This window comes from Macaca thibetana, chromosome 2 (genome assembly GCF_024542745.1).
Source record: "Macaca thibetana thibetana isolate TM-01 chromosome 2, ASM2454274v1, whole genome shotgun sequence".
NCBI classification, from domain to species: domain Eukaryota; kingdom Metazoa; phylum Chordata; class Mammalia; order Primates; family Cercopithecidae; genus Macaca; species Macaca thibetana.
Window position 1 is genome coordinate 129,394,468 of NC_065579.1, and position 18,904 is coordinate 129,413,371.

Genomic DNA, 18,904 nt, shown 5'->3' on the forward strand with positions numbered 1-18,904 from the left:
GAAAGCACTTGTTGTACAGCACCAACAAAGCAAAGCAAATTAGGAAAATGAGAGTTCATTGGAGGCTAGAATTGTCAGAGGAGATTTACTCAAAGATGCTGAATTGGAACTGGATTTTGGAAATGACACTGTGAAAGAGTAAAGTATATCCTTAGCTGTACTTGACTTTAGTTAGTGGTGAAGAAGAACAAAAGGAAAATAGAAAAATAAAGTTATCTTGTTACATATTTTTGATACTTTCTCCTGGTGTTGCTAAGATTTGATATTATCTACAAAACTTGAGAGTGGTTTTGTTGTTTATCTGATTTCACTAGTCATGAAACTTTATCTCCCACCAGCATGTCTCCAGTCTTCTGCTTAATTTTTCAGTATGAGAAGAAAAAATTTTGTCACTTAATAACCATCCTGTGCTTTCCAATACAGCAGTCAGTAGTCACATATGACTATTACAATTAAGATAAATTAAAACTAAATAAAATATAAAATTCACTTTCACAGTGGCAGTAGCCACATTTCTATTATGCAGTAGCTACTTGTGGCTACTATATTGATTGTCATAGGATGATCTTAGACATACAAACATTTTCATCATTAGAGAAAGTTCTACTGAACAGCACAGAGAAACTAACAACATTCTTTAGTAGTTGCCCTGTGGTGGAGGGTGTTTGATTTTGCTTGTAAGAAGAAGCTTGTAAGAATGAGATTGTAGGAATAATTTATGTTCTGGGATGCTAGCAAGTTTATGTAATCATTGATTTGTTTATAAATTCAATAAATATATACTGAGAGCTCACCTGCATCAGGTACCGTGTTTGACTTTGGGAAGCAGTAGTTACCTCCAACATAGATACCTTCACGTCATTTAGGGGGCTTCGCGTTTAACATTTTAATTATATTATTACTCAAGCAAATGTAAAATGACAATTGTAGTATAAAATTAAGTATATGGCTCCAGGAGAAGATGGTTCTTTTCCCTAACAGGGAATTCCTTACCTATAGATGGATGTGAAATAAAAATCTAAAGGTCAAATGGGACTGTGCTAGATAAGAAAGAATTATAGAGTAGGAGGACTGAAGAGGTAGAAAGGAGACCATTTTAAACAGAAAAAGAAAATGTATAAAATCTTTATAGAAAATGAGAGCAAGGAACATTGAATGGGCTGAAAGAGGACCTTTCCCTTGTTACTTTATTTTACTCTAATCCTATAAAAGTTGGTCTCAGAAGTCCAAGTAGAGTTTAAATTAGACATCCCATTCAGTTTAGTAAGAAGTGTTTGTTTTTTAAATAAAAATTAAAACACTGGATATTATGACGTTATCTTTTCCTAGAACAACATTAAGACTGAAGTTCCAGCAGTATCTGATGGGTAAACAAGGAAACATATGTTGTTGATCCATAAATTATTTGAAGAAATGGACACTCCTCAGCAATAAAATTAATCCTTTCCTTTACTAAGGCTTTTTCTCATTGTGTTCATCTCTTTACCAACTTGGCCCAAATCAGTCTTTCTACAAAAGATCATCCAATTTCAAGTCCTGTTAAATTACTATGATCATCAATGAGGAAATAACCCATGTGGAACACACTCTGGAATGGAAAAAGACATTTATAGTAATAATACAAAATTTGCACTGTGAAATTAGGGTATAATGTTAGAATTACTGTGTTTAACCTCCTATTCTTTGTAGTAGAAAGTCACAAAGACATAGCGTGCTACAAACCCATCTACACAGCGTTTCCATGGTCGCTCAGGCAAATAAAATGCAGCTCTTGGTAAAAGAGTAAAGGTGACATTGGGACTTGTTCAAAGCAAAAGCAAAATTGTATTGCACCAGTTGCTCGCAAAACATCCTTTAAAGAACAAAGGGGTTTTCAGCTGCTCAGTCATTGGGATTAAATTAACATGACACTGTAGGATCTCTTTTGGGATATGTGATGCACCCTGTATGGTGATAGAAAAACACAATTGGCACGATAAATTTTGAGGCTGCATTGAGATTCAAAGCATACAACAAAACCAAGATTTTTGTGTTGTTATTGAAGTGACTTGATATTCTACTTTAGAAGTGCTTTGTGTCAGAATTGTAATGTACTCAAAAAGAATCTCAGACTTAGAAGTCACCTTGTCTTTGCCAATCCCCACCCCGTTCCACTTCTTGATTCCTTCCTAAACAGCTTCATCAAGTGTTTGTGCTCTGAAAATTATTTTCCCACAATCAGTGGTGTCACTATTGGCTTAGTTATAAATGCATTAGTAAATCAGTAGACTACATCTAAGTGCTCTGTATCTTTATTACACAGGGAATGGGAAGAGTATGTCTTTTGCTTTAAGCATACAATATTTTGCACAAATGCATAAATATTATATCATATTGTAGCATGTTTTCTCACACACACACATACACACACACACCACTTTCCTTTAATTTTAGGTTAATTCTTCTTTTTCCCATCCTCTCTCTTTTACTGTATCAACCATGCCAACATGAGAATCCATGACAACAATGTAGTACATATCATCCCAATTTAATTGCATGCTGCTTTGGTTTGAATATTTTTATCACTACCAAAATTCTTGTTGAAATGTAATCTCTAATTCAATAGTATTAAGAGGTAGGGACAGTAGGAAGTGAATAGTTCATGAAGATTCCTCCTTTATGAATGAAATTAAAGCACTTTAATGAATGAAATTAAAGCACTTTAATGAATGAAATTAAAGAACTTTAAATTATTATTTTATGAATGAAATTAAGGCACTTTAAATTATTATGAATGAAATTAAAGCACTTTAAATTATTATTTTTATTTTTCTGTAAGTTATTCGGGTACAGGTGGTATTTGGTTACATCAGTAAGTTACTAAAGAGTGGTGATTTGTGAGATTTTGGTGCACCCATCACCCGAGCAGTGTACACTGCACCATATTTGTAGTCTTTTATCCCTCACCCACCCCACTCTTCCCCTCAAGTCACCAAAGTCCATTGTATCATTCTTATGCCTTTCTGTTCTCATAGCTTAGCTCCCACATATCAATGAGAATATACGATGTTTGGTTTTGCATTCCTGAGTTACTTCTCTTAGAATAATTGTCTCCAATCTCATCCAGGTCGCTGCAAATGCTGTTAATTTATTTCTTTTTATGGCTGAGTAGTATTCCATTGCATATAAATATACCACAGGGTTTTTTTTGTTTGTTTGTTTTATCCACTCGTTGATTGATGGCATTTCAGTTGGTTCCACGATTTTACAATTGTGAATTGTGCTGATATAGACATGTGTGTGCAAATAACTTTTTCATATAATGACTAGACTGTTGGATCAAATGGTAGTTTTATTTTTAGGTCTTTAAGGAATCTCCACACTGTTTTTCTATAGTGGTTATACTAGTTCACATTCCCACCAGCAGTTTAGAAGTGTTCCCTGATCACCACATCCATGCCAGCATCTACTATATTTTGATTTTTTGATTATGGCCATTCTCGCAGTACTATATTGCTCTTTTTTGTCTCTAGTTTCTTAAGATTAGAAGCTAAGATGATCAGTTTATATATTTATTCTTTTCTAAAACATACATTCAATGCTATAAATGTAAACACTGCTCTTACTACCTCCCACAAATCTTGAAAAGTAGTATTTCATTTAGTTCAAAATATTTTTAATTACTCTACAGACCCCCCTTTTTTCCCCAATGTGTTATTTAAAAATGTATTTAATCTCCAAATATTTTAGGATTTTTTCCAGCTATCTTTCTGTTATTGGTTTCTATTTCAATTCTACTGTGTTCTGAGTGTCTTTTCTTTTTAAATTTGTTAAGATATGTTTATGAAACAGCATCTGGTCTATTTTGGTGAATGTTCCATGTTAACTTGAGCAGAATGTGCACTCTGCTGTTGTTGGATGAATTATTCCTTAGATGTCAATTAGATCCAGTTTACTAATGATGCTGTCCTTACCTGTGTTTTGCCTGTTGGATCTATCAATTACTGATAGAGGGGTGTTGAAGTCTTCAAGTATAATAGTGAGTTTGTCTATTTCTTCTTGAAGTTCTGTCATCTTTTTGCCACACATACTTTGATGCTTTGTTGTTACTCATGCATGCATTAAGGATTATTTTGTCTTAGGAAATTGACTTCTTTATCATTATGTAATGCCACTTTTTATCACTGATAGGTTCATTGTTCTGAAGTCTGCTTTCTATAAAATTAATAGAGCTACTCTAGCTTTCTTTTAATTAGTGTTAGTATGATATATCTTTATTCATCTCTTTATGTTGGTCCCTCTGTGTCTTTATATTCAAAATGGGTTTTATATAGAAAACATATAGTGGGGTTTTGCTGTTTTTGAGAGCAGTCTGTCTTTTAATTAGAGTATTTGAATCATTCACATTTAAGGTGTTATTTGTATAGTTGGATTAATACCATGCTTGTAACTATTTTCTATTTCTTGTACTTGCTCTTTTTTTCTTTTCTTTTTTAAAACTTCCATTCCACCTATGCCTTCTCTGGTTTTAATAGAGTATTTTTTCTGATTTCCTTTTCTTTATTAGCATATCAATATACTTTTTTTCTAAAAAATGTTATTGGTTTCCCTAAAGTCTGCATTATACACTTGTAACTAATCTAAGACCACTATAAAATAAAACTACACTAGTCACATGTAATGCAAGTATCTCATAACAGAGTATTAAGTCTTCCTTCTTGTTTTATAACATTGTTTCATTTATTTCACTTTTATATATCTTATAATTACCCAATGAATTTTTAATATTATTACTTCAAAATAAATGATTAGATCAATTTAAATAAAAAGAAAATATTTTGTTTTTTCTCTTCATTTATTTCTTCCCTGTTGTTCACCCTGTCTTTATTCAGATCTCAGTTTGTAACCTATATCATTTCCCTTCTAACTTCTTTTAACATTTCTCGCAAGGCAGATCACCTTATAATAAATTCTCCAACCTTCAGTTTTTATTTGTGGTTAAAAAGTCTTTGTTTTTCTTTCCTTTGGAAAATGATTTTGCTGAATAAAAACTTCTAAGTTGGTAGGATTTTTTTCTCTCAACTCTAAAACTTTCACTGCAGTCTCATTCCGCTTTCATTGTTTCTGACATAGCTTGTGAACTTTGAAAGACTTTCCTTGCCTTTTTAATTTTCTTCCTTCATGTAAGACAGGGAGGCTAGAGGGGGCTAGAGTTTTCTAACTGTCCTTCTCCCAGGCCTAATAAGGCTCTAGTAAAGTGATTTTTTTTTTAATAGAGGATAGGTTTTTATTATGGAAAATGCTCTGTAAGTATTTTAAACCAATTACTTTTCCCCTGGGATTATTTCAAATGGTTACTTTTCCTTCTGCTCAAAACATCAGGAAATTTTTCTCCAATCTGTACAGTGAGAATGTGTTTTTGGAGGTGAAACATGTGAAAGTGTGGTGACCCCTTAATATTGGGCCCCCAAAATGTCCTAACTCTCAAGGTAACCTATGATTGGCCTCCATCAATTCATCACAGTGCAATTTAATTGCTCCTACTGCTTATCGACTCTAGTGACTTCTCTCTTGATAAACTGTGAGACACTGTGCCCATCTGTCTTTCTGTATTTCAGGGTGATAGTTTGCCTAGTAGCCTCAATTTTCTGACAGATTCAAGAAAAGTCATTGACTTTTAGCCTGATCAGCTTTTTTCTTGTGAGAATGATTGTCATGACTTTGAAGTCCTCTACATGTTACAGCTGAAACCAGAAGTACAATCTTTCAAGGATGTATGATGATTCATAGCAAACAGACTAAATGAGAGAGAGGGAGCTTTTCTTTTCAAGGCAAAATAAGGCTTTGCTTACAGCTTTGGAAGATGGAGATATTGTCTCTCACTCATACAAGGGTTGGGCATTGTTTGCTCATTACAAAAGATTTGGGTTTTTAAATTCAGAATTTATTTTTTATATTGTAATACACTTCTTGAGTAGGTGTCACCTGGCCCTTATGTTTGCCCTGTGTGAACTGGGGTTTGGGAGGCCAGCACAAAAATGCTGATATTCTGACTTTTGCTATTGCCGTGATTTAAAAAAAAAAAAAAAAATCTGTCCTTTATCTCTGATTCAGTTCTTATGTATTCTGCTGGAATCTCTGAAACTTTGGTTGGCTAACTTTTTATCTTGGAAGTTAAGTAAATTGTCAGATCCTTCTCAATTCTTCACATATTATGCCAATACATTTGCAAGCATTATTGAAAGGGAAACACGACTAAAAACTACAGTCATCCCTTGGTATCTACAGGGGCTAAATTCCAGCAATCCCAACACATACCAAAATCCACATATTCAAGTCCCTCATATAAAATGGCATAGTATTTGCATATAGTGTACACACATCCCGCTGTGTGTGTGTGTGTGTGTGTGTGTGTGTGTGTGTGTGTTTTACTCAGCAAGTATTTATTGAGCTCCAATTATAGCTCAGGCATGTGGAATAATAACAGAAGACACATAAAAATTATATTTTGGATTACATTTTAGATAGTAGAAACCACAGTAAAATGGGAAAGATTTAGTTATTCATTCTATCAGTGTTTATTAAGCCCCACTATGTGCCAGCCATTGTGATGAATGGTAGGGATTTTTGATTGAATAAGCCAGTTTTTGCTCTTAAATTACTTGCAGGCTACTGAGAGATATATAAGTAGACATAGAAATCAAATGCCAAGTGGCATAAGAGGGGTCTTTTGTTTTGTTTTGTTTTTAGAATAGAGGCCTTTCTTATTATTGTTATTATTATTATACTTTAAGTTCTAGGATACATGTGCACAACATGCAGGTTTGTTCTTTTCAAAGTGCTGACAGTGTCACTAATTCTGCCTGGAAGAATCAGGGAGGGTTTCACAGAGGAGTCTTCCATATATTTTTAATCACTTCTAGGTTAGTTGTAATACTTAATATGGTATAAATGCTATATAAATAGTTGTTATACTGTTTTGTTTCTTTATTTGTATTTTTTTTGAATATTTTTGATTTGAGGTTGGTTGAATCCACGGGATGTATAACTTACTCATAGGAAAGGCTAACTGTACATTCTTGTATAGCCAAAACTCATTCAGGGAGAAATGAAAAAAAAAAAAAACATAAATAAAAGAGAATTATTTTATTTAAAATTGTATCTCTCTATATATAACTATTTAAAAATTTATCATAAAAGAAACATCAGGTTTAGTTTTTTTTAGGTAACTTTTATCAAATAGTCAAGGAAGAGATAATTCCAATTTTATACAATTATTTTTTCAGAGAATCAAGATTTCCACTCTTTTAGGATGTTATGTTAGCCTTGATAAACAAAGTGAATGTGACAAATAATTAAATAACAAAAAATTCTTTATGAGGCAGACACATTATCCAGAATCTAATTTTCAGCACAGATACAAACATTGTCAATAACTGAATTCAGAAATGTATAAAGAGGGTATGCATCTTGACCAATTTAAATTTTATCCAGTAATACAAGGTTAATTTTGCATTATCTATTTCTCAAAATTCTATAATGAAAAAAGAAAAATAAGATAACTGTATCAATAGATTTTAAAAAATTGAATGAAATTTAATGACCATTTATGATTAAAATATCTTTTATATAGTGAATTTAAACAAAGTCTTACTAAAGTTATCCACAAAAAAACATCATTTTCAAAGAGGAAGCATAAAGCATTCACATTAAACATCAAGATCAAGATAAAGATGCATATTACTAACATTTTCATTCACTGTAAAATGGAGGTTCTAGGCAGCACAACTGGTTAAGAAAAACAAACTAAGAAAAAACAAAATAAAATTCATATGGAACCACAAAAGCCAAATCAATCCAGAGAAAGTAGAACAGAGATGGAGGCATCATATTTCCTAATTTCAAGATATATTACAAAGCTAAAGTAAACAAGATGTTATAGTACTGACATACAGACTAATGGAACAGAATCGTGATCCCAGGAACAAATCAACACACATCAGATCGTCTGACCTTCATCAAGGGATCTAAGAATATCTAATAGGGAAAGGATAGTCCCTTCAACGAATTGTGTTAGGAAAACTGGATATACACATGCAAAAGAATGAAATTAGACACTTTATTTTACACCAGACATAAAAATCAACTCAAAATGCATTAAAGACATAAATATAAGACTGAAACTATAAACTTCATAGAAGAAAACACAAAGTCTTCATGACATTGGTCTTGGGAATAATTTCTTAGTTCTGACACCAAAAGTTCAGGCAACAAAAGCAAAAATAATCAAATGGGACTATATCATACTAAAAGGCTTATGCACAGCAAAGATGACAATCAACAGAGTGAAAAAGCAACCTATAAAATGGAAGAAAATGCTTGCAAACTGTATATCTGATTGGGGGTTAATATCCAAAATATATAAGGAAGTCCTACACAGACTATTGAGGTATTATTGGCTAATAAGCCAATTGAAAAATGGGCTAAGGACTTGAACAAATATTTATTCAAATAAGACTTACAAAGTTACATGAAATAATGCCCAGCATTACTAATGTCAGGGAAATGCACATCAAAATCACAATGAGATATCACCTCACACTTGTCAAGATGGCTATTATAAAAAAGCAACAGAAGACAAGAGTTGGAGAGGATGCAGAGAGATGAGAACCCTATTTGCTCCACTCTTGGTAAAATGTAAAATAGTGCAGCCACTATGGAAAACAGTGTGGAGTTTCCTCAAAAATTAAAAATAGAACCAAATAACCCAGCAATTCCACTTGTAGGTATTTATCCAAAATAATTAAAATCAGTACCTCAAAGAAGACTTGGTACTCTCATACTTGTGACAGTACTATTTACAATAGCCAAGAAATGAAAATAACCTAATGTCAGAAATGAATGAGTTTTTTTAAAAATGTGTTGTACACATATGCAATGGGATATTATTCAGCCTTGAAAAAGAAGGAAATTCTGCAATAAGTGATAACATGTATGAACCTTGAGGGCATTATGCTAAGTAAAATAAGCCGGTCACAGAAAGACAAATACTGTGTGATTTAAATTTATGAAGTATTTAAACAGTCAAGTTCATAAAATCAAAGAATGGAATGGTGATTTCCAGGGGCTGGAGAAAAGGGGAAAATGGGATTTTACTAACGAAAGGGCATAAAATTTTAGTCAAGCAAGACAATAATCTCTAGTGATCTGCCATGCAACATTGTACCTACGGTAAACAATACTGTCTTGTGCACATAAAAATTGGTTAGGAGAGTAGATCTGGTGTTAATTGTTCATACCACAATTTTTTAAAAATGTACTATAAAGCAAATACAAATATTAGCCAACACATTGGGATAAGGTATTTGTGACTATGTATAAATACACGTATATATGTATGTATGTAAAATACACATGATATGTATAATAAATATACATGCAAAATGAATCATGTATTTAAAAAATTCTCAGCTGGGCATAGTCACACGTGCCTGTAGTCCCCTGCCCTACTTGTAAGGCTGAGGTGGGAGGATCTTTTGAGCCCCGGAGTTCATGGCTGCAGTTAGCTCTGATCATGCAACTGCTCTCAGTCTGGGTGACAGAGTAAGACTCCATCTCTAAAAATCAATCAATAAATAAGTAAAATAAAAATAAATAAATAAAAATTCCCTGACAAATCAAAAAGGAAGAAGATTTAAAGCATACATAACAGACAACATGAATTGCCAATAATGATTTAAATGCATGGTTGTTCTTATTAGTAATAACTGTAATGCAAATTAAAACAATAATGTTACATTTTATATCCTCAAGATTGGCAAACACATCAAAAGTTTTAAAATATTACAGTATTAGTATAGATAAAAATGACGAACAAAGAACACTCATACTCAAATTGTGTATATTCAAAATTTACTTGTCAAGCAATTTGAATTATCCAGTAAAGCAATAATGCATGCACCCTCAAAGCCAGCAATTTCATTTCTTAGCACAAACACTGAGGAATCTCTTCTGTATGTGTTCCAGAAAACATGCACAAGAACCTTCATAGATGTCCTTTTTGTAGCCTTGTTTGAGACAATCCAAAGGTACATCTGCAGTAAAATTTTCATATAAACTGTGACATATTCATGCAATGGAATACAGTATCACAATACAAATGAATAAACAGTCTACAGGCATCAACACGGATAGGTCTCACAAATTTAATTTCAATGAAAAGAAGCAAGTGGTAAAAATATACATATATCATGCTGTCTTCTATGTAAACTTCAAAAAATGTTTTGCATAAATTGCAAACCTAAGCAATATATTTTGGTATGTATGTTATATCAATGACCCAATAATGTTTTAAAAGGAAAGAAAGTGATAGACACAAAATGTTGCAGTGTTTCTCTCTGTCATAGAAGGATGGGGTAGAGGAAAGTGAGTGAGGGAGGAGTAGAGTGGGCTTCAAAGTTGTTGATGCTTTATTTCCCTTTTTTTTTTTTTTTTTCTGAGATGGAGTCTCGCTCTGTCGCCCAGGCTGGAGTGCAATGGCCAGATCTCGGCTCACTGCGAGCTCCGCCTCCTGGGTTCACGCAATCTCCTGCCTCAGCCTCCCAACTAGCTGGGACTACAGGTGCCCGCCACCTCGCCCGGCTAGTTCTTTGCATTTTTTAGTAGAGACGGGGTTTCACCGGGTTAGCCAGGATGGTCTCCATCTCCCGACCTCGTGATCCGCCCGTCTTGGCCTCCCAAAGTGCTGGGATTACAGGCTTGAGCCACCGCACCCGGCCTGATGCTTTATTTCTTAAAGAAGATGGTAAGGACATGGATGTGTGTTTTGGTCATTATTCTTTGAAGCACATACATTCTTTTTAATGAACAATTCATATCTTAGTAAGTAGTAAAAAAAAGCAATTTGTTAAAGAATTCCAAGAAAATTATCATTCCCGTCTTCCTTCTGACCTGTCTTTCCTCTTCTTCACCCCGAAACTTCCTTGTCAGACAATGCATTCAAATCTTTTTCAGTCAACTAAAACTTTAATCCTTTCTAAAAAAATCTACAGTAAATATGAAGACTTTTTACATTTATTGGACTCTAATAATTTTTTTGTTATTAAATGTATCTTCTTGCTCCTGGGTGGCTGCCCTTGGTCGTGGATAGTTAGGATAGGTTCCTTAGGCACTCCCTCTAGTAGGCTACAGCCTGGATGCTGGTACTTCCCAATGGACTGCAATGGATGTGGTGGACACATCAGCACAGGAGGGGGTGACCCTTGCAGTCTCTGTGGCTGCATGTGAGCCTAGGTGACCTAGGGTTGAGTGGTAGAGGGGAAGCTATGCGGCAGCCTGCCAAATGGGATCAGAGCTAAACAGCTAGGATTTAAAGCTATAAATGGGAATAACGGGTAATGTTTACGATGAAATTGAAGTCAATAAGTCACCGCTAACATTTTCCAGCTGTTTTCTCAGGAGAATGTCCATATTACATTTACATGCTCTCGCAACTGTGATCGCCCTTCAGTTACAAGGGCTTCAGTTCCAAGGGTTGAAAGTGGAGCATTCCCTGGTCTGAGAACAGCAAAGAGTTTATTCCTTTTAGGACATTCTTGCTGATCTTCTCTTTTCAAACTCTATGAAGATGGAATCATCCTTCCTTCAGTACTAACAGTTTTTCTGTTTTGTGGTTATTGTAATTCACAAGAACCTCTAAAATAACAAATGAAATAAGCCAGGGGCGTGGAAAAGATGACTTTTATATCGGTCTGGGATTGGCTATGAGCTCTAGTATTTTCACTGGAGGGAGTTTCATTTTCAAAAGGAAAATAAAAGTGGTCTGCCACTTGTGATAAAAGGCTCATGACAGCTGGTCAAGGTGGACATACACATTTTAGAGAATGGAGGTTGTAGATGGAATTGTTGATGAGAGCTGGGGAGATGGCCAATGTCACTGATGTATTTGCACGAGCCACACGGGTGACTCCATTAGGAGTTCTTGGAGACCTAGAAAGTGCCACTCTTTCTTCATACTTTTTAAATGAATGACTTAATCTCATGGGAATATTGGGCAGTTGTTAAGTATTCTAGGATCTACAGTTATGGTCAGTCGGCCGCGCTTTAAAAGAAGAGAGGTTAGTGAACTAACAGGAAATGTTTCACAAGCTAGGTGATTCAGGTTTTGTGGTCTTTGCAACACTTGTGGTCATTGTGTCCCTGAATATTAATCTCTGTAGTGGGAGTTTGCCATGGACAGATAAATGTTCTTGTGTATATAACCATTGACTCTGTAATCGGAGCATTTTCCGTCTCCTGTGTGAAGGGCTTAGGCATTGCTATTGAAGAGTTGTCGCCTGGGCTCTGACGTGCCCTGGCCTGATTTTGCTGCTGAGCTTTGTTGTTTGCGTTTAGATTAATTACCTAAATAAGGCCCTGAATATATTCAATAATTTTATAGTGACTCCAGTACATGAAGGATTTTTTACAACATTAGTTTTAACTTGTTCAGCTATCCTTTTTAAGCCATGTCAAGGTATGTCTGTTGATAATGTCATTGGTGCTTTGAGTGGGTTTTTACAATCATTGTGGCGATATTCTTATTGCAAGCCTTTAAAAATGTCAGCTTTAATTTAGCAAGTCTGACTCTGCCTATCCTAAAAGATGAAAAAAAATTGAATAGTAACCTCTCTAATATCTAAAGTTTTTAATAATAATGAAGAAGGCTTAACCTGTGGAATTGAACAACACACTGGTGAAAATGACTCCTAAACACATGGAACTTATGGAACTCGGGCAGTGTTTTAATAAAAATCTAATTAAAAGGTTATCCCATAAAAAGTAGATGATTGTATTATCTTATTTCCATCTCATTTTTTATCCTATTACATCTGATTGGATATTGATTCTTACATGATGTTGAAAGCAAATCAAGGTCATACTTATTGATGCTATGAATACTATGAATATATGTGGTGCCATTCAGAATTCTGAAAGACAATCCCAAAGGTTGGATTTCTGAAAGATAAAATCCCTCAAATCTCCTAACATCTAAAGTTCTAAACATCACGGTCCAAAAGATTAAAATCCAAATGTTGAAATTTTGAAAGTTGAATCCTGGAGAAAGGATGAGTGGGTTTAGAGTTACACACAGGTAGCTTCATCATGTCAATTGCACCATGTTAGGTGGAACTATTAGTCTGATGTTGTCCTTATTTGGAAATTAAGTATGATGTAGGGAGATGTATACAGGTGCTAAGTTGAGGAGGGGTAAATTTGGGGACTTAATCTTAAGTGTCAACTTGACTGGATTAAGAAATATCTAGAAACCTTATACAGTATTCTTTTGGGTGTGTCTGTCTGCGGGGGTGTGTCCAGTGGAGATTAGCATGTGAGTCTGAGTGAAGTAAGTGGGAAAGATCTGCCCTCAATGTTTTGAGTGTTTCTGGGATCACAGAAGGAGAGAAAACACAGGCAAAACATACAAGAAATCTTCCCTGACAAGTTATTCAATCATGTGTGACTTCTGCCCATTCACACATAGTGCCATGCTTGCCCTCAAAAAATACCCTTCAAGCCAGATGTGGTGGCCTGCGCCTGTAGTCCTGGCTGCTCCAGAGGCTGAGGCAGGAGAATTGCTTGGGCCCAGGAGATCAAGGCTGTAGTGTGCTACAGTTACACCTGTGAATAGCCACTGCTCTTCATCCTCCAACCTGGGCCACATAGACAGACTCTGTCTCTAAAAGAACAAAACAAACAAATACCCTTAGTCAGAGGATTAAAAACAATTTAAAAGCTCAGGGACCTTCTGAAGCAAAGACATTTGATGATATAGAGGTTCCTCTAATGTTACAAAACAAATCAAATGGCAACCTATTCTTGGTGAGGAATTTGACTGTTGAAGAAGGTAGACTTCGCATATTTACCACTAAATCTAACTTAGGAAAGCTAGTGCATGCTGCATTCCCTTTTGCTAATGGATGGCACTTCCAAAACTGTTCCTACTTTTTTTTTTTTAATCAACTATATAAGTGATATCTCTGTTGGATCCAGAAATTGTAGAACTTATCAACTTGTTTATGTATGAATGACTAGGAAAAAATGTGAAGCACTTTAAAAATGTTTGTTTGAAGAGATGGTGGACATTGCAGAGGAAAATAGATTTCAATCAAATACCCAAATCATGATGACAGATGTGAAAGTAGGGAGCCAGCTTCTAAAAGTGAGTTTTGAACCAGTCATCAATAATTATGCTGGCTTCTTTAGGTAAATGTGATTTTAATTCATTTAAACTTCTCAGAATCTCATCAGCTGGAAGAAATGCCAATGCAGAAAAATAATGCATTGTTACACTGAAGTATTCACTGTTGTCATATTGTGTGGCCAATCCACTAATTCAAATTTTCCAATAAACGCATTGGACTGGATGGAAAAAAAAAACTTTATTGGTAACAACTTTTATGAACTACCTCCATATAATTGCCCATAATATATTTCTGTAATACACATTCTCATATTTCAAATTTTTTATTTTTTTCTCCACTATTTTAAATTGTCATCATTATTTTCTGTAGTTTGCAAAGTTTTGTATTTTGTCTTCAAACAATTTCTAATACTAGGAGTACAAATTGTGTAAAGACTTTTAGAGAGTTCTGATTTATCCCATGCATTTTTTTTTTTTTTTGCAAATTTGACTCTATAAAGGGAATTATCTTAACGTTTACTTTGTGTGCAAGCATTGTGTGTGTGTGTAAAAATATTGAAGTTTCCTCAATAAATGAAGAGATGTCCTTTTGTAATTCTGCATTTGTGAAAGACAGAATTTCTTGAGATCTCAGCTCTTTGGGTGATTGCATATGCAGCGGTGGCCCGTTATGTTTCTTGATCGATCTCATCAAAAGACAATGATAGTATTTCAGATGACCACAGTTATAAAGCTAGGAGCACACAATTACCAACCACAGTGATATGTATTTATACCTTCTGCCTTTTGATCCATTTCTTTATGAATATGGTTTGACTACTCATAACTGTCATACCCATGGGACTGTCATTAGTATACCTGAGTGTTTATGCCAGCAAAAATATGTATATTATTATTGCCATTTTATGTGTCAAGTGGCCTATGACATATTCTGCTGTGTCTTTAAATGTCTCTCAAATAAATCTCCTTTGAAAAATTAAAATAAATGGCTTTGAAAGAATTTTTAAAATTATTTCTTTTCAGAATTGTATTTTCAGGATTTTGATCATTTGGAATTGTGATTTTCAGGATTTTAGAACTTAGGGATTTTTATCCTTCAGGATTTCAACATTGGAGATTGTATCTTTCAGGATTATGGCCCAAACTCAAATATTTCCTGACAAGTTCTGGCCTGAAGTAGTTTTCACATATGCAGCATTTCATTCATTGAACTTCTTTGGCTTTATTTTTTCAACAAGTATTAGATTTTCCTGCTACCAAATCCACAGATTCACTTCTCAGTGATATCCTGACAAACTTTCTATCCCTGAAAATGTATGCTCAATTCCTTATAGAACCACAATGTCATTATCATACCTAAGAAAGTTAATAACAATGTCTGGGCATTTTAAAATATTACTGAAAACACTGATCAGCCACAATGACAGGATAAAAGAGAAACAAATCTGCCAAAACAGTTGTAAATACACTTTGCCTCACAATTACTGGATAATAGTTTTATGTTGAATAATTTTTGTTACTTAAATGTCACCGTTTTCCTGTCAAGTTTCTATTTTCACAAGAAGAAAACTTCTTTTTCCCTTTGGAAATTAAAATCTATTTGTCTCAATTGGCTATCAGAGTGTGCGTTGTGGAGACAGGTGTGGGGTACTGGAGTGAGGAGAGAATGAAAATGCCACTGGACATGAGGATATGCCAATTAGGATGATGAACAAGGTTTTTCTTAAAAGCTAGTTAGATATACTATTTTTATGTGGATCTTTTAACAATTGAAATTATGTCAACGAAAAATAGGATACAATTTTCTTTCACATCGTATTTCATGTTTTGTCTTTTGCCATTTACATGTTGAAGGTCATAGACATGGTAAAGAGTATTAAATGAAAATTAAAAGTATTTTTCTGCAGATCATTTAGGCTAATGAAAATGCTGCTTGGATTACTTTTGGAAGCACTGATCAATTGAAATTCGAAGTACTTTATTACAGCGTGATTTACAGTGCATTCTTTCTACAACCATTATTGCTCATGGTTATTTACTTTGCAGGTGATAAAGTTCTTGGATGAAAGATGTTTGATTATAATTCGAATACCTCTTCTTTCAAATTTATATGCCAATCAAAATGCTTTATTAGTACAGGGTGTTATGTGAATCAGTACTTCTTTCTGATTATTTTCAAATTTCAGTAATTTTTTTTACATAAATGCTTTTGAATAAATAATATCCATATTTTAAAATCTTATAAATATTTTTATAATACCTTTGGTTAATTTTTATATACATGTGAAGTATTTTCAACAAACTAATGTGAAATTGAAACATTTTTTAAAACTTTTAAAATGACATTTTTTTCTAAGTTATTGTCAATTTTAGACATCAGGCTCAAATAATTCACAAACTTTCTTTGCATAATAAATTTATTTTGATCATAATTCCTTTTCAAGTCTCAGGGCATGTCTCACAATGCTTTTTAAAGTAACTCAATTCATTTTCTAGACTCTTTTAGAAGTGCCCTTTAATTTTGTGAAACAGGTCTTTCAGTATGGTACCTTCTTCATTAGAACACCAATCATCACATAAAATATCACCTTTCTTCCCCCTAAGTGCAATCTTAAATTACAATGATTGCTTTGTGGCTGCTGCAGTTTAAATACTTGCTGCTTCTACCAACAATTCTACGACCCTTGTAGAGAGCAGAGAATTGATTTTACCACTACATTTTCAGCGTGTTCTCAATTGCAAGTGATTGTTCCTTTCATAGATGATATTTAATGTTATGATTCTATTATTGAATTACTAATTGGTTGCTAATTGATTATTCTTCATCTTCCTGCCAATTCACCTCTCCCAATGTTAAGAGTCTTGTTTATTCTGGACTTTGGGAAAGTTTAGTTGAGATGTACAATATCATTTTTCTCAAAACTCAAATGTTAATTCTAAGAAAGTCTTAAAAGTAGATCATTGCACTTGGTTTAAATCCTGAACATCAAGATATTCAATGTATATTCTTTAGAAGACACAATTAATGCTAAATGTAAGACATTTCATAATGTAGCTTTTATTCAGTTATCAAAAGTATCCAATCTTTTCTATGGCATTTTTTAAAGAAAACCCAGTGAATCAGAATTTCCAAAAAGAGCATCAGTAAACCAGGTATATTGCTTCTCTTAAAATAAACTGCATGGATGTTTGAGTACTTAAATAAATTCTGACTTCTGGTCAGCAGGGCACAAAAATGTTGTGCTTCAGTCATGTCCTGAAGATCAAATATGAAATAAAACACATTTTGAGAAGACAGCTTGCAACAAAATATAAATAAAGTAGAACAAACCTTTCACTGGTGTAAAAACCAATGCAGTCACTACTTGAGCAAACATTGGGCAAAAGACAGGTTTGTTCTATTTGAGGAAATTGGCCTAATGCCTCAGCTAGCAGAACAAGTCACTAAGGAATTGAATATTGCCTTTGGCTGACATATCAAGCATTAAATAAAAAAAGAAACCGCTTAATCAACTTTAGCCGAACGCTTCTCTAGACACTAAAAAATTTCATCTATTAACTCTGCTCTTCTTGAACACCTTAAAGATATATCCTGAGAGAAAGCTGCATCCTGGGCTGAGGCTGAGTGCTTCAATATGGATCTGAGAGAGTTGATATGCATGCAAAAACCTCAAATGTTTCCTTATCTTTAGGGCCTTCTACCATCCTGTTTCAGTTGCTTCTCCTTAAATCAATCAATTTTACATATTCATGGGATGGACTATATTCTATATACGTCATCTTGGGTATTCCCACAACACTGTCACTATGCTGCTAGTATTGTTTCAAATATCCATGAACTTCCATCTATGTTATGTACAAGTAAAAAGCATGAGTGCTTTGAAGCAGTGGGAACGCCAAATCTGAAACCATCGCATGGCCTGAATTGTGTGTGCTTGAAGTTCAAGTTTGAAGTCCCAAAGTGGCCATCAAATCAACACCCAATTTTTGTTAGTGCAGTAATCAACCTCAACGAGAATGTCACAAATCAATGCTGTAAGTCAGAAATAATCAAACTCCAAATTCCTGGTACTCCAATGTTATGCAATTGATTTTCCCATACATTTTGTTTGCTTTCCTTTTTTAAACTCTATCTTTGCATGTAGCATAATTTCATTGAGCAAAGATCTTTGCTACTAAGAACTTTACCTAAGGTTTAGGGCTAATGGGAAATTAGGGTGGAAAGTGCCGAGGAATATGCACCCAAATTTGCACATATCCCTTTTCTTAGAGTAGAAATGGTAGCATTATTAGAGCTTAGTTCTTGGGCACATACAGGGTAGATGAAGGTCCTCAGGTAATAATTTCTAATTTAACCACTCAATGTTCTTACGTGGACTCACCCCCTCACATATCCTTTCTGGTATCATTAAAAAAGTTTTCTTCATGCTTTACTCTATATATTTGTTTCCAATGGATGTTGTAAAAAATTACCACAATCTTAGTGACTTAAAATGACATAAATTTATTCTTTCATAGCTCTAAAGGTCAAATGTCTAGAATCACTTTTACTGGGCCTAGGGGAGTATATTAGTTCGTTCTCATGCTTCTATAGAGAAATACCTGAGACCGGGTAATTTATAAAGAAAAGAGGTTTAATTGACTCAGTTCTGCATGGCTTGGGAGGCCTCAGGAAGCTTACAATCGTAGCAGAAGGCACCTTTTCACAGGGTAGGAGGAGAGAGAATGAGAGATGATTAGTGA

At 34.2% G+C, this 18,904-nt stretch overlaps 1 pseudogene; it reads left to right on the forward strand.

The window, feature by feature from the left end:
• Positions 1–11,859: 11,859 nt before the first annotated feature.
• On the forward strand, positions 11,860–12,778 carry LOC126947651 (magnesium transporter NIPA2-like; annotated as a pseudogene).
• Positions 12,779–18,904: the final 6,126 nt, after the last annotated feature.